This window comes from Sus scrofa, chromosome 13 (assembly GCF_054392235.1).
Source record: "Sus scrofa isolate SSC_HxYL_T2T_F1_AM1 chromosome 13, Sscrofa_HxYL_maternal_Yorkshire_Landrace_v2.0, whole genome shotgun sequence".
In the NCBI taxonomy this organism is placed as follows: Eukaryota; Metazoa; Chordata; class Mammalia; order Artiodactyla; family Suidae; genus Sus; species Sus scrofa.
This window is the reverse complement of record NC_139395.1, coordinates 119540361-119558270: the sequence shown is the minus strand read 5'-3', so window position 1 is coordinate 119558270 and position 17910 is coordinate 119540361. Positions and strand designations below refer to the sequence as shown.

At 35.5% G+C, this 17910-nt stretch overlaps 1 long non-coding RNA gene across 19 annotated transcripts in view; it reads right to left on the bottom strand.

Moving 5' to 3' along the window:
• LOC102166202 (uncharacterized) overlaps positions 1-17910 on the bottom strand; it is a 418378-nt gene that overhangs the window by 90633 nt on the left and 309835 nt on the right. For 9 of the 19 annotated variants that reach the window (XR_014822614.1, XR_014822611.1, XR_014822619.1 and 6 more), the window contains one exon: positions 7814-8077. The exons of 5 other annotated variants lie outside the window; for them this stretch is intronic. This is a non-coding gene — a long non-coding RNA (uncharacterized LOC102166202). Of the gene's footprint in view, positions 1-2475; positions 2558-7813; positions 8078-17910 lie in introns of those variants that run through there. 5 more of the 19 variants (XR_014822613.1, XR_014822622.1, XR_014822616.1 and 2 more) reach the window with 2 other exon arrangements.

The window sequence follows — 17910 nt, the reverse complement described above, 5'->3', positions numbered from 1 at the left end:
TATCCTTACATGCATATATTACAATTACATTTTTCCCCCACCCTTTGTTCTGTTGCAACATGAGTATCTAGACAAAGTTCTCAATGCTATTCAGCAGGATCTCCTTGTAAATCTATTCTAAGTTGTGTCTGATAAGGCCAAGCTCCCGATCCCTCCCACTCCCTCCCCCTCCCATCAGGCAGCCACAAGTCTCTTCTCCAAGTCCATGATTTTCTTTTCTGAGGAGATGGTCATTTGTGCTGGATATTAGATTCCAGTTCTAAGTGATATCATATGGTATTTGTCTTTGTCTTTCTGGCTCATTTCACTCAGGATGAGATTCTCTAGTTCCATCCATGTTGCTGCAAATGGCATTATGTCATTCTTTTTTATGGCTGAGTAGTATTCCATTGTGTATATATACCACTTCTTCCGAATCCAATCATCTGCCGATGGACATTTGGGTTGTTTCCATGTCTTGGCTATTGTGAATAGTGCTGCAATGAACATGCGGGTGCACGTGTCTCTTTTGAGTAGAGTTTTGTCCGGATAGATGCCCAAGAGTGGGATTGCGGGGTTATATGGAAATTCTATGTATAGCTTTCTAAGGTATCTCCAAACTGTTCTCCATAGTGGCTGTACCAGTTTACATTCCCACCAACAGTATAGGAGGGTTCCCTTTTCTCCACACCCCCTCCAGCACTCGTTATTTGTGGATTTATTAATGATGGCCATTCTGACTGGTGTGAGGTGATATCTCATGGTAGTTTTGATTTGCATTTCTCTTATAACCAGCGATGTTGAGCATTTTTTCATGTTGCACACAATTATTGATATTTTAGTGGCCTCTTGTCCTAATGGATTTGTCATAGGAATATTACATTGAATTAAATTAAATATTATTTATAAATATTGTTTAGAGAAACAGTAGTATGTCTTCCTTAGCATTCTTATTCTTTTATTAATGACAAAACTGCATCCTAAAAAAATAAATATTCACATTATTGCTTTCTGGTTAGACTCATCTTAGCAACAATAACCACACAGATATAATTTGTCTCTTTATTGTTCACTCGGTAATTTTCTGAAGTAGTTATTACTATGGGAACTTTTGCAATAGGGATATCGAGACCAAGAGAGTTTTAATAGTTATTTTTGGAAATACCTCAGCTAATAAGTGCTGATCTGAGGAGCAAACAAATATGACAGAATTCAAATTTCTTTTGAATAATAACAATCCATTGTTTTAGACTTAGTGACCATTTCGCCATTTTTAAATTGTTCTCTCATTTCTGAGTATTAAGTGTTCTTTGTATATTCTGGATACAAGTTCTTCATCAGATATCGATTTTGCAAATATTTTTCCCAGTATGTTACTTTTCTCTTTACCTTCTTAATAGTGTCTATATAAATCAGAAGTATCTTATTTTAATAAAATACAGCTTATTATTTTTTCTTTCATGGATCGTGATTGCGGTGTTGTTTGTATCTAAAACCTCACTGCCAAACTCAAGAGCACCTAGATCTTTCCTGTTATACTCTAGAAATTAAACAATTTTGCATTTTATATTAGGTTTTTTATCATTATTATTATTATTATTATTATTTTGCTTTTTAGGGTCGCACCCACAGCACATGGAGGTTCCCAGGCTAGGAGTCAACTGGAAGCTATAGCTGCTGGCCTATGCTGCAACCACAGCAACATGGAATCTCAGCTGCACCTGTGACCTACACCAGGAAAATTATATAATAAGGAAAATTAAGCGTTTTATTTTAGCTTCATTTATATCTTCTCTCATATTCTTTCTTTCTTTATGTAGGTCTGAGTTTCTGACTTCCATAATTTTACTTTTTCCTGAAGCACTTCTTTTAAAGGCAGGTCTACTAGTGGCAAATCCCCTCAGTTTTGGATTATTTGAGAAAGTCATTATTTCTTCTCATTTGAAGGATAATTTAACTGGTTAAAGAATTCTAGGTTGGTGGTTTTTTCTAACATTTTAAATATTTTACTCTATTCTCCCTTGCATGATTTGTGAAGAGTAGTCCAATGTAATTCTATTTCTTCCATAGGTAAGGTGATTTTTTTACTCTGACTCCTTCCAAGATTTTCTGTTTGTCTTTGGATCTCTCTAGTTTAAAAGATATACCTAACTATAGATTTTTTGTTATTTATTCTTCTTGGTTACTATGAACTTCCTGGATCTGTGTTTTAGCATCTGTTATTGATTTTGAAAAATTCCAGCCATTATAACTGCAAATATTTCTTCTGCTCATTTCTCTTTTTCTTCTTCTGCTGGGAGAAATGGAAAAATGTTGTCAAAGGATACAAACTTATAGTTACAAAATGAATAAATTCGGGTTATATAGTGTATTGCATAATAACATAATTAATAACACTGTATTGTATACTTGAATTTTGCTTAGAGAGTAGACCTGAAGTGTTCCTAATAAAAATAATTAAAGTTTTTTTAAAAAATTTAATTTATATTTTCATACCTGTGGGTGTTTCTATTGTATTTTTTCTTTTGGTTTTTGTTTTTGTCATCTTGCACTATCATTTTGTGTTCCCAGCATTTCCCTGTTGAATAATTAATAAGTTATTTAAAACTGCAGATGCTCAAGTTAATGACATCTTCTCCCAGAAGACTGATGAATACAAATGCATTTTCAAATACTCAGATTGGGATTTAATATTAACAGAGAAGTGGACATTACATAAATTGGGACATGCCGGAACTAAAAATTGTAATAGCTGATATGAAAAATTTATTGCATAGGCTTAGCAAAAAATTAAGAGGGAATCAGTTAATTTGAAAATAGACACTGGAAATTATTTGAACTGAAGCAAAAGAGAAAAAAACAGAAGGTATATATCAGCAAAGTCTCAGAAACCTGTGATATAATTTCAACCTGTCTAAAATGTGTGCATTAGTTCCCAAATGAGAAAGAAGATAAAGGAATAAAAATATTTAAAGATATAATGTCCAAACACTTCTTAAGTTTGTTGAAAAATTAAACTTACAGTATAAAGAATATCATGCCTAGGAACACCATGGTTAACTTTTTCAATCAAAGATAAATCAAACATTTTAAAAACAGTCAGGAACAAAATGCAAATTGCAAGCAAAGGAATAATAAGAAAACCTCAGATCTCTCATAAATAATAATACAGCATAAAAGAGTGAAACCACATCTTTAAAGCAATAAAAAGAAATCAAATCTCTTGATGTAAAATTCTATATTCATGAGTTCCATTGTGGCTCAGCAGTAACAAACCTGACCAGTATCTATGAGGATGCAGGTTCGATCCCTGGCCTCGCTCAGCGAATTAAGGATCTAGTGTTGCTGTGAGCTATAGTGTAGGTTGAAGACGCAGCTCTGATCCTCCATTGCTGTGGCTGTGGTGTAGGACAGCAGCTACAGCTCTGATTCAACCCCTAGCCTGGGAACTTCCATATGCCATAGGTGTGGCCATAAAAGACACACAAAAAAATTCTATATCCAAAGAAAAATACTTCAAAAGGTTATTTTTAGAAAAATAAGCACTGTATGAATTAATCACTAGCAGACTTCAAATACAAGAATTGTTCAAGGATGTGCTCATAGTGTGGGTGGTTCGTAAATGTGTAGAAATAAATTGTATGACTATAGTACAAAGGCTAGGAGAAATAATTCTACTACATTAATTTTCTTACATCAATATTCAATATGGTGACATTAATGTAAAGAAGGCCGATTACTTAAGAATGAATATTTTAATCATTCTACAAAATATAAAAACAAGTTGGTTATAAAGCAACAAGAGTTAAAGTCAGTTACGAAACAAAAACTCTATTCAAAAAGAAAGTAGGAGGGAACTATATATATATGATCACTTGTGATGGGACACAATGGAGGGTAATGTGAAAGAAAGAAGATACATGTATAACTGGGTCACTTTGCAGTACAGCAGAAATTGGCAGAAAATTGTAAATCAACTATAATAAATATTTTAAAAAAAAGAAAATAGGAAGGAAGGAAAAGGGAAACAAGAACACCTGGGATAAAAAAAAAAAAAAAAAAAAACTATGGCTAGATGGTAGGTAGGTTTTAAAGCCAACTAATCATTATATTAAATGTTGAACTAGAACATTCTACAATGCCAAGTGCTTAGGTATGAATAATGAATACATATTAAGTAAATTAAATCTTATAGTTCAGTTTCTATTAAAAAGCTACTGGTGGAGTTCCCAACTTGGAGCAGCGGAAACGAATACAACTAGGAACCATGAGGTTGTAGGTTTGATCCCTGGCCTCCCTCAGCAGGTTGAGGATCCAGAGTTGCCATGAGCTGTGGTGTAGGTCACAGATCTGGTGTTGCTGTGGCTCTGGCATGGGCTGGCAGCAACAGCTCCGATTAGACCCTTAGCCTGGTAAACTCCATATGCTGCAGGTGTGGCCCTAAAAATACAATATAAATAAATATATAAATAAATAAATAAATAAATAAATAAATAAATAAATAAATAAAAAGCTACTGGAATAAAATCTAAAAGATGCTCATCCAAAATGCAAATACAAGGAATACTATTATTTATTTTGTTTTGTCCGTTGCTTCCTTCGATGGTTTTATGCCGCTTTCAGTACACTGCATAGTAAACAAATGACAATATTCAGTATAAGGCATAAAAAAGTATCTGAAAAATATACATATATAAGACTATTATACCTCAGTAAAATAATGATTCTGTAGCTGACGTATAAGCAAATAAACAAACTTTAAATATCAAACAGTTGAGTTCTAAGATTTGTGCAAAGTTCTAAGAAAAGTACAAATGTAAAATACAAATTTTCCAGAGCCAAATATTTTTAATTCATATTTTAAATTTTCTACTTAAATGTAACTTTAAAAATGAATATGATGTTTTGTTCACTAGAGAGCAGTCTGCCAGAATGTTCAGCCTTTAAAAAAGTTCTGAATGCCAGAAAAGGAAAACAAGCCAAGTAGAATAAATATCTTTTTTATGGAAATAAATTCTAAAATATCTTCACAATTGAGAAAACATCTTATGGATAATTCTTCTAATTTATGTAATTTAGCATTTATTCACAGCAAGTAAAACCATTTATACATGTTTATATTTATTAACATGTAGTTTATTTACACTCCTGATTGATAGTAGAGACGGCACAGAAACAAGTTAAATTACACAATATAGATAGTGTAGTTTTAAAAGTGGAACCATATCTTTAAAGCACTAAAAGGACAACAAATCTCTTGATGTAGAATTCTATATCCAATGAAAATATACTTCCCAATATAAATTCCAATTGTGGGAAACTACAATAGAAAAAAAGGCCTAGTTTCTTCTATTAATTTAATTTTAAGGAATAAATTAAGATACAGAGACAAATGCTTAAAAATATTTAAATGTGGGAATATGTCAACTCATTCAAAATAAAAGTTACAAGGCAAATGGAATTTTGAATATTGATGAAAATTTTTATTACGAACTTAGTATGTTATTAAAATATTCAATATTTTGGTGTAATAGTTTAAAGAGAACCTACATTTTAAATATATATGAAAACATTTTTGGAATAAACTATACAGTATCTGTGATTAATTTTGATCAATGTAGAAGGATGGGAAATAGACTGATTATGAATGGTGTATGTATATGAGACAGAATCAGCCAGATGTTGATGGTTTGGGGATGGTGATATATTTATGAAGTTTCATTACACTATTTCCATGACTTTTACATATGTTCAAAAATCTTTCCATAAAAGAAAAGAAAAAAGTCAATGTGGTTTAGTAGATATCCTCATGATACTCATATGAGAAGAATGTATGTTACATTCAACAGTCTGTGTGTTACTTATTTAAGAGTTGTAGGAGAGAAAATTTTGAACATTAGACAATGTCTATAAGAGGGTAATATGTTAAAGCAAAAGAATGAAAATATACTATGGTATATGGGCATCAGAAGAGAGAAACTAGAATGAAAACTAGTATCAAAAGAGAGAAGTCTAGGTGTTCTCGTTGTGGTGCAGTGGAAACGAATCTGACTAGGAACCATGAGGTAGCGGGTTCTACCCCTGGCCTTGCTCAGTGGGTCAAGGATCCCATGCTACTGTGGCTGTGGTGTAGGCCAGCAGCTGTATCTCCAATTGGACCCCTAACCTTGGAACCTCCATATGCTGTGGATGTAGCCCTAAAAAGCAAAAAAATAAAAAAGGGCCTCTTGTATTCAAACCATGTTTGCCCAATTAATTCTTTTTTCTTTCTATTTAAAGCCAGTTTGAGTTGCAATTCTGTTATTTTCAAGAGGATAGGTCATGACTCATATACTATCTTCATAACCAGATGATTTCCAAAGTTAAATCCCTGCAACACAGACCTTGAGGAAGTAATAACATACAGAATCTAATCTTTCCAGGTACATGAATTTTTTTCCACTGCCAATTCATCAGCACCAAGAACAGTGCCCGGAACATAGGAAATGCTCCATACATATTTGTTGAGTAAATGAATGGATTTTTATCTTAGGATGGGGAAGTTATTTTTTAATTCTGCCCCCCTTATCAGTATACTAGAAGGAAAAAAACAGTATCATTTATTGCAGTGTGGTACTAAATTATTTTTCTTGTTTATCAAGTAGTTTGGAGACCTTGGGGTTCATTCTCATTGTCTTGAAATTGAAAAACACAGACAACTCTATATTCTTCTTACTGGTATGGCTGATCATGAATAGAATTATATCCATTAAGATATAAAACATCTATTTTATCATAATGGATCTTTATTCTAACATACATTTTTCATAGGTTTATATTATGCATAAATAATTTTACAGTTATCAAATATTTATTGAGCACGTACTATGTGTTGGGAATTGCACTACCACAGTATGTTAAAGTAGAAAGAGCAAAATAACTCCTTAGTAATGTTTACCTAATAGAGTTTGTTACAATAAAAAGATATAAATATAATTATACATATGAAAATGCACTGTAAACTGCAAAAATTGTTATGTACATCTAAGGTGCTTCTTAAGGGCCACACAAACTAGGACGTAAAATTGGCTTGTATTCCATGAACATGTACAGTTGCACTGTTCTAGGCAGGGCCACTTCTGCAGAATACAATATGAGTGTAGGATATGGGAGAATATGGTACAGAATGTAGAATTCTGTAGAGTGGTCCTCCTAGAGCACAACTCTAGGAAGCATAATTCCTAGGAATGATACAAAGTTGCCCTGGGTCACACTAGCAGTATGGCCCATTTATCTCAATGTTCATCTTACCATCACTGAAACTTTAATCCCTGTTAAAGCATCCTACAACATTTATGTATATCCCAAAAGGCTACTTTATAATACGCCCCCTCTAACCACATGGATTCTGCCCTCTTTTTCATTCCCAGATTCAATTTCCCACAGGGATGTTTACTGCCAAGACCAACAGACATTTTGTATGCAAACTGAAGGAAGGTACATTGATTGATACCCTGTTCCCTATGGCCAAACTCTCTTAGGCACAGGCATATTTTACCCATCTCTACTGCTGCCACTAATACTGTCACCTTTGCTGGGCATTATCACTACTTCTACCTATGCCAGGAACCTCCATTACTGCTGAGATGGATATCTGAGAGCCAATGTGGCTCTTGTAGAAGAAGAAGGAAAAAAAAAGGCTATTAGTTCAAGCCTTTTATTAAACTATGGAAACATGGGAAAGGCTCATGACTCTTTTATGAAGAGCAAGAATTATAAAGAATTCATAGGAATTGAGGATACCCAGGCAAAGTCACATTTTGTTTGTTTGTTTTTTGCCCTTTTAGGGACTTACCCATGACATATGGAAGTTCCCAGGCTAGGAGTCGAATTGAGCTTCAGCTGCCAGCCTATGCCACAGCCACAGAAACAAGGGACCTGAGCCACATCTGTGACCTATACCACAGCTCACGGCAACACCAGCTCCTTAACCCACTGAGCAAGGCCAGGGATCGAACCTGCATCCTCATGGATACTAGTCGGATTTATTTTCACTGTGTCACAATGGGAACTCTGGGGCAAAATCATTTTTTTCAGAGAATTTTCACTGTCCAAATTCCTGAAAGCAATAAAAAAAATGAGACTGTGTTAATCACGGGACAAAATGCAGGGACAATAAGACAATCTGTGATCAACTGATTCACAGAATGAATCTCTTCTCCAACTGGAGGAGATTCAATTAGGAGGAACAGTTGGGAGTTAAGTTTTTTCTAGTACAGGCAGAAATTTTTTATTTCTTCAGCATCTTTCACACTGAACCTACTGGGCTCTCCAGTGGCATATGTTCAATGCAGAAGTGAAGAATGCTTTTCTCACTTTCGCTATGTTTTATAACAGAGTTATTAAAGTTTCTCATAGTCTACATCTCTCAAATCCTCCAGGGGAATTAGATACAACATAGGCATCTAGGTCAGGGACTAATTTTTTGACAAGTATGACATTTTACTTAGAATCAACCTTCCTATTAGAAGCTTAATTTTATTTTCCTAAAATTTATATGTTGAAGGCCTAACCCTCCAGTACCTCACCTGTGACTCTATTTGTAGATGAGGCCTTTATAGAGGTATTTTACTTAATACGAGGTCACTAGGGTGAGCAATATTCCAATACAATGGAAGCCCTTATAAGAACAGGAAATGTGGAGACAGGCATATAGAAAGGGAAGACCACATGAAGACACAAGGAGACGGTCATCTACAAGCCAAGGAGAGAGGCCTTAGAAGGCATCAAACTTTCAGGCACCTTGATATCAAATTTCTAGCCTACAAATCTTAAACAAATTTCTGTTGTATAAGCCATCCAGTCTGTGATGCTTTGTTACAGCAGCCTTAGCAAACTAATACATCTCCCTACATTTCCCTTCAGCAAGCTAAAGTTTTGTTTGTAGAATTTCATTTTTTTTTTTTTTTTGCCACACCCATGGCATGGAGAAGTTATCAGGTCAGGGGTCAGGGATTGAACCCACTCCACAGCAGTGACCTGAGCCAGTGTAGTGAGCTGAGTCACCAGAGGATTCCTAAAGTTTTGTTAATAGAGGAGGGCTGTTCTCATGTCTCCATTATCCCTTAAAATATATTCTCCTTCAAAAGCCTTTCCAGTCCTCTGTCACACGAATCCCTCTACATATCTAGCAGGTCTGAACCCCAGTATTGGGTGCAGTTTAAGCTTGAGATGAGCCACACACTTTCTCTTTTCAACCCGAAAATCTAATTATACTTCTAATGAATGGCCACAGCACTATTGTTGGGCCCATCACTAGAATAGATGTTCCTTTTAGAAGGTAAGAATTACTGTGCTATAAATCAGTCTATAACTGAGGTTCTCAGACATGAACTAATAAGGGGTAAAGGGCAAACTCCACTTAGATGAGAGAGTAATGCATTTGTTCAACCACCTCCACTTTATAATAACAGTTTTAGGAGAACCTCCCTATTGCTCTTCTGTTTGCAAGTTTTGGTCAATACCTGAAGTAATGGTCTTGTCATTAGGCTCACTTAAACATAAAAGCTTTGTGGTGTCAGAAAGAACGCTCATTGAAAAGGAAATTGACTATATGGCACACTTGAATGTTCTTGTACTTCTAAATGAATTTGTAAACTCATCCTGATTGATGACACATTGGGCAACAACTTGCAGGGTTGGAGAAGAAAATTAAATACACATAGATTGCACACTGATAAAGGGTGAATGCTCTTTTCTTTGCTCAGTGTGATTTAAAGTCTTGTTCTATGTTAAAATAATTCATTCTTCTCTCATTATAAATTGATAGGTAGACTATAAACACTGAAGTTAAACAGAAATTAATTGAATACTGACTCTCCTATTTAATACTGTAAGACACTCCCCAACCCCCCACATATACAACATACAGATTAGAATCTCCTAACACGTAAATTAGGAAAAAATGATGTCTATTCCACAGTAGTTGTGAGAATTATTAATACATAGTGCCTAGAAATTCAGACATGTTCAATACTTGTTAGTAAGCTGAGGCAAAAATTCTGGCATTAAAATACAGTTAAATTGAATATAAAATGTGGTTATCTTGCATATTTCCTTTGAGAGAGTATACAAGTTTCCTAGCACTGCCACACATTGAACGGCTTAAGACAACAGAAATTTATTCTCTTCTTGTTCTTGATGCTAGAAGTCTGAATCAAGGTCTTGGGAAGGTTGGTTCCTTCTGGAAGCTCTGAGGTAGAAACTTTGTCATGCCTCTCTCCTACCTTCTAGTGGTTACCAGCAATCCTTGGTGTTTCCTGGTTTCTAAACATACCTCTCCCATCTCTGCCTCTACCTTCACAGGGCTTCTTCTCTGTTTATCTTCACATGACCTTCTTATATACTCTAGACACTGGATTTAGGGCCCACCCTAATCCTGTATGACCTCATTTTTTTATGTTAACTAATTACATCTGCAAAGGCTCTATTTCCAAATAAGGTCACATTCTAAGGTTCCAGATGGACATGTATTTTGGCAGAGGGCACCATTCAACCACACACTGCCTGCCCTTTGCCCCCACCTAAATTTACATCTATCCCACATGCATGACTTATACTCTATCATGGCATCCCTGAAAATCTTAGCTCCTTCCTGCATTAACTCTACCTCCATAATTATCAACTCAGAAATTTCCAAGTCTGTCATTTAAATCACCTAAATGAAGAATAGCTGACAAGAGTATGATTCATGCTGAGGCAAAGTTCCTTTCTACCTGTAGAGTGTGTTAAACTAGAAAACAAGTTGTTTGCTTCCAAAATACAATGGTGGGACAAGCACCACATTCTCATTCTGATAAAGAGAACATAGAGGGAATAAAGAGGTCACTAAAGCAAGTTACAATTCAACAGGGAAAGTTCCATTCAGTTTCAAGGCCTGTGAATAATCCTCTGAGGCTGGATGCTTTGCCTCCTGGGCCCATGGAGGCCCTCCACCTTTTAGTCCAGGCTATCAGTGTTTCTGTTGATAAGAAATATTCAAAAATCTTGTCAGCCTTCCATGTATATTAAGAATATCCACACCATTAATAGGAGACTTTTCCTGAATGATCTTGTCTCTATTCTAGCCTCCTGCTTAGATGGTCTTGGGATCCATGAGTCACACACCTAATCTTTGCACTCAAATGTCACTGAGCCATGGTCTTGGAGTTCTCCAGTGATTGCATTAGCATCCTTTGCAATATGGATAGTTTGAGAACTTTTGAAATCATCACTTTCTGGTTCCTTTTTGCTGCTATTGACTAAAAAAAATATATCTACAACCTAGAAGTTGAGAGTTAAGTTTTATTTGGGACAAAATGAGGACTTATGGATGGGAGGCAGCAACTCAAGTAACCCCGAGAAAACTGCTTCCAGGAGGCGAGGAGTCAGCTAGGATATATAGAAGATTTGAAGCAAAAGGGCAAACCCATAGTAGGGACAAAAGATTACTGCTTACTAAGGAATTTAGCACTTTCCTATAAAAGGGAAGATGCAAGGACTGGGTTCACTGTAGTCATTCCTTTGATATACATCTCAGCTATCTGCGGCCAGTATCCTGTGTTTTCCTATCCTGAGTTTCCTCAGGGTACACTGTAGGGAGTGACTGTAATCTGATGACTGCTAGGTGGCAGGCATTCTTTGTTTCCTTCCTGAGTTCCCCCAAGGCTTGCCAGCTGGAGGTGATCACAATCACTGATGACTGTGACTTTCTTTGTTTACTAATACAGCAGGCAATATTTTATTTCTCACTTCACAGTTTGTTCCTCAATTTACCCCTCTCTTCTTGCACTTTATAGCAAGAAGAAATAACTATAACAATATATAGCAAGAAAAATAAGGCCACGCTTTCCATATTTTGTTTACAAATCTTCTCAGCTAAGTACACAAAGTCATTGCTTATAAGTTCTATTTTCTATCCAACACCAGAACACAATTCAACTAAGTTTTCAAAACTCACCTTTCCTCAAGTGTCCAATAATTTTTTTCTGAGAACTCACTAGAAGCATCTATAACATTCATATTTCTACCAAAATTCCATTTGTGATGAACATTCTGTACATGTATTCTTTAAGATGGTAGAAGCTTTCTTTACCATCTTCTTCAGCTTGTGTCTGAGTCTTCACTAGAATCAACTTTAACAACCATAAGTCTATCAATCTTCTTTTCAAGGCAATATAGGCTTTTTCTATGAAGTTCCTCAACCTATTACCCAATTCTAAAGCCACTTCCATGGTTTTAGCTATTTGTTACAGAAGCACCTCACTCACTAGCAGCAAAATCTGTATTAGCTTCTTAGGGCTATTCTAACAAAATATGACAAACTGGGTGACTTAAAACAAGAAATTTAGGAGTTCTCATTGTGGCTCAATGGTAACAAACCTGACTATATCCATGAGAATGCGAGTTGGATTCCTGGCCTCAATCATTGGGTTAAGGACCCAGCATTGCTGTGAGCTGTGGTGTAGGTTCAGCTCAGATCTGGCATTGCTATGGCTGTGGCATAGCTGGAAGCTGTAGCTCCAATTCGACCCCTAGCCTGGGAACTTCCATATACCCTGGTAGAGCCCTAAAAAGACAAAACAAAAACAAAAACAACTTATTCTCTTGCATTTCTGGACACCTGAAATCTGAATTCAAGGTATTGGTAGAATTGGTTTCTTCTGGAGACTATGGGATAGAAAATTGGTTCATGCCTCTCTCCTTGAATCTACTGGTTGTATGCATTTCTTGTTTTATAGATGCATTACTCTAAGCTCCACCTCCATCCTCATATGGCTTTCTTCCAAACATGTCTTCATGTGATCTTCTTATTTCCAAATAAAGTTGAATTCTGAGGTTCCAGGTGGGCATAAGTTTGAGGGACACTATTTGACCCAGTACAGGGGAAATGTGTTTCAAATTAGGACATGGGTCTACATTTAATTTAGATAATTGGAGGTCACTTAATAAAACACTGCTTAGGATAGAATTTACCAATAAGAAATAGCATTCTCCTCCTACCTCCTGCACAAAGCATATTTTCAATATAATATGATTTAATACCTTTCGGGTTTTCACAGAAAACTGGCACTTAAAATACAGTCATAAATATATATTGAACAAATACGAAATAATAAAAAAATTAAAAGCACTTTCCTGTCTTTAATTCCAAGAGCAGTAAAGGAATAAATGCCAAAGGAATTTAGGAAAAACAAAATTCACTGTAAGCTTAAATCCTCACTCTATCCAATTCTTTATGTTATGCTTAATCTTAATATAAAGTTTACATGAAAGAGAATTAATTTCACATTGCCTATTGTTTGATTTGCCAAACTAATAATAATCCTCCTAGGGTACTGGTTGTTTTAATCCTTAACATTATGCAGATTTGAGGTTTGAAGGTATGGTGAAGGCAGTGGAGAAATGTGCTGCTTCCTGTGGAGCTGGGCTGCTTTGAAAAGATACCCCCAGCTGCTTGGCCTGGTCCTCGGGCTAGCAGCACGACTGGGAAGAAGGGCTCCAGCGGCTCCTGCCAGCCACATTCCTGCAGCTCAGTAGGGCAAAATGACTTTGAACAAGGACTCAGAAGAATAGTATGACCGAAGCAAGGAGTACTGTGGTGGATAAAGCAGTAAAGATGAAAGCAAAATGAAGCTAAATAAGCAGGCAGGAGTGGTGGCAACTGATGAAATATTCAAATGCCACCTGTTTCCTATCAATCCCACTGCTAGCCATTCCTTGCTCAGTAAAGGAGAATTATTTAGAAATACTTGTTTAGTACTCAATCCTGAGCATTTGGGTTAGAAGCAAGAATACCCTTAAGTTTTTTTATTTGTTTGTTTTTTTCTTTTCTGGCCACCTGTGGCATATGGAGTTCCCAGGCCAAGGGAGAATACCTTAAGTTTATCTGGTACTTTTTTGCCTTTTTTTGTGTGTATGTGTGGGAGGGCAGCACCCACTGCATATGGAAGTTTCCAGCTAGGGGCTGAATTGGAGCTGCAGCTGCCAGCCTACACCACAGTCCTGGCAATACCAGATCCATACTGCATCTGTGACCTATACCACAGCTCACTGCAATGATGGATTCTTAACCCACTGATAGAGGCTAGGGATCGAACTCGTATCATCATGGTTACTAGTTGGATTTGTTTCTGATGTGCCACATGGGAACTCCCGGTACTTTTTTTCTTGAAGGAGCCATTTTTATTATTTGTATTAAATGCCATTAATATCTGAGGACTGAGCCCCAGGCATGAGCTCCTAGATGATTCTGACATTTTTTTACTGTTTTTAAAAACCCCTAGTAAAGAAGTATAATTTGTAACTCTACTTACCCTTCCATAATCCTCTATCCCCTGACCACTAATTAGAGTGGCCCAAACATGAATTCTGTATCCTAACTTGCTTTTGCAAAATCTCATTTCTAGCCAAATCTTCCCCATTTTCCCAAGGTTACCCAGGTGTAGGAGTGCAGAAGCTTTCCATGTATGCTGTAAACCTTGACAGCATAAGGGTGAATTTAATTCTTATCATTTTCCTGCTGGAACTTGTCTTCTTGTATTCACTGATAGGATTTTTTCCCCCTGTATGCTTCTAGGATTAGTTCATCAGCCTCCATCTGGGCAGCACTGCTGTTGGCATGGAGCACTGACATCCTGTTGCAAACGTGCAGGACAGAGAGGACTGGCTTCTTTACAGACTCAGTGCGCCTGTGCCCACAGTCCACCATGCAGTAGAGGGAAAAAAAGACTTTTTATTCCACTTTAAGTTTATGTATTACATTGATTCTAAAGCAGTACTGCTCAGGAATTCCCTGGTGGCTCAGGGGGTTAAGGACCCTAGTGTTGTCACTGCTGTGGGGCTTGTTTGATCCCTGGCCCAGGAACTTCTGCATGCAGTGGGTATGGCCAAAAAAATAAATAAATAAAATAAAGTAGTACTGCCCAATATTCCAATGAAATCACATAAAAATCACACTTCCATGCAATATTTTTTTAACTTAACATATCTTGGACATTAGTAAATATCTTATTATGACAGCAGCCTTCAAATAGTCATTTGCTTTATTGTACTATGGTAATGGATCTTGTAAATGTTTTAATCCTTTGCTATTTCCAGAAATAGCTAAAATTAATACCTTCACACAATATGCTTTTCCATTTTTGCAATTCTATCTGGAGGATAAATTCCTGTGAGTAGAATTCCTTGGTCAAAGCCCAGGTGCATTTAAAATTGTAATAAGTATTGCCACGTTGTAGTCCATAGGATGCTATACCCAAATACACTCTACACAAATGTTTTCCTACATCTACACTGCTTTTTTCACCACTGCCAATCTGAAAGGTGAAAATAGAATTTCTTTATAGTTTTAATATGCATTTGTAGTAATATAATTCATATTGAGCTTATTTTATGAATTTTTAAAGACATGTTTAGCTGTGAAATTTTTTCATGTATGTAACCCAATCCCAATTTTTTTCTTATTAATTTCTTAGGGCTTTAAAATATTTAAGTTAAATAGCATTTTTGTCCATGATGAGTATTCAAAATATTTTTTCCTATTTTATCATTTTTCTTTTGATTTTGTATACTGTTTTCCATATTAGGTTTTAAATGGATTTGAGTCATCAACTGTCCACAATGAACTAACAGAAAAACTTTTTAATCAACAAAGCTGAATTTAATAAACCTACTAGAGAGCAACACTGCCTTGAGAGAATCTTAATAGTGCCTCAAAAGGAGGATTTTAGGGAATGGTATTCAGAGGATTTATGGGTCTACACTCAAATGGTTTAAGGCATGTCTTTCAAAGTGAAGAACTTATTAGAACTGGACAAAGTTCATTACATAATGGTATAGGATGGACACAGCAAAGCAAGGTTACTGAAACAATTCTTGGTGAGCAAATTATTGTCCTGAGAAGTAAGCTGTTCATCCAAATGAGCAAACTGTATGCCCAGATGAATTGATTTGTAAGAATATCCTAAAGCAAATGGTAAAGTTATTTATTGATTTTTAGTTTTATCCTACTGTGCAAGAAATTTATGGAGCAAACAGTTAAATTATGTTGATGCAGGTGGCCTCAGTTCTCAGTCCTTACAATTATATTGATGCAGGTGGTATCAGTTCTTATAATTTATTTGATATTTTTAGTCCTTTTTCATTTCAAAATTATTTTTAACATTTAAAAAATCATGTTTTTTCCTAATTTTATAGTTCCCTCTTTCTCTTCTCCTGCCCCTTGTCATTCACCTTAATTTAATTATTTTTTGCTCTAAATGGAATTGATAATACAAAATGAGTTTATGGCACAAAACTTTTTTTTTAATGTGCCTAAACATGTGAGTATGTGTGTGTGTACACTGTGCAATATCTGAATGTCAATATGTTACATACATATACATGCAAAATACACACATATAGAGAGGAACTACCTTTATATAACATATTAAGAAAGTATATATTTTAATAATCTAATCTAGAACAGATGTGGCTTTTGTTCAAAATAATTTTTGGTATCAATAAACATTAGCTTTTCTCGATAATTATAGTAAGTTACGCTTATCGATTTTTTTGTTGTTGTTGTTTTTTTTGTTTTGTTTTGCTTTTTAGGGCCACACCCACAGCACGTGGATGTTCCCAGGCTAGGGGTCGAATGGGAGCTACAGCTGCCAGCCTATGCCACAGCAACGAGGGATCCGAGCCGCATCTGCAATCTACACCACAGCTCATGGCAACACCAGATCCCCGACTCACTGAGTGAGGCCAGGGATCGAACCTGTAACCTCATGGATTCTAGTCAGATTCGTCTCTGCTGCACCAGGAAGGGAACTCTGCTTATTGATTTTTTGAACTGCTGATATAAACTACCTGGTTGCTTTGTGTTATCCTTTCAATTATTTGGAATTATACTGAAAAATATACGACTGGATGATCTTCATAAGAATAAAGGTGATGGGATTGACTAAAAAAAAGGAGCAACTTATCTGTTCATGTTTAGCACCTATGTTGGAGGAGAGATTGCTAAAAATACTGCCCGTTCAAGATGAGGATACTATCAGGTCCTTAAGAACAACTCCTTCCCCAAGTTCTCAAGTAGGACTTCATAACTTCCTGATTTCTTCAAACTCTTCTGGGATATTCTGGAGATTTGAATATCCTTGCTTATAATGTGCAAGGTACTGATAATATTCCATGTTCATTTCCAGATATTTCCTGAAAATTTTGGAGAGTGGAGCCTCAATTTCTAGGAAAATCATCCTCTATAAAGACCTGATGTTTGTTGCTAATGATATGTATCAACTAGATTTTCTATATTACATAATTTGAGACATAACATAGCATTATTATTTTGGGTCTACTTGAAATGCTACTGGCAAAAGAGAGAGATTAATTAAAACATCATGCTCTTGAAATATTCTTTAAATTTTCCTAGTAGTTTTTATTTCATGAATTTTCTTTTTTTTTTTTTTTTTTATTTTCCCACTGTACAGCAAGGGGGTCAGGTTATCCATAGAGAATTTTCTTGTTTTACTTATTCATACATTATTGCATGTGAGTGTAAAAGTTTTATGAATTGACCCTTTTTTATTATAATGCATTTGTCTTGAATCCACATTACCTGATGTTAATACCATATCTCCTGCTTTTGGTTGTTGTTCTATTTACTACTAACTTTGTACATTTTTTCCCCACTTTCTCTATCACTTAGGTTTAAACATATTTCATATATAGTATCTAATTTGATTTTACCTTGTCATCCACATCTATTTTTCTTAGTTCTTTATATTAATTCACTTTTTAACAATTACTTTCATACATTCCTTGATGGTATTTTTCAGGTTCAAAAAACATCTTTTGACCTTTTATAAAACAAGATACAATCATTATATTTATAATAAGTTGTCCTTCTCTTACATTTATACTCTTGAC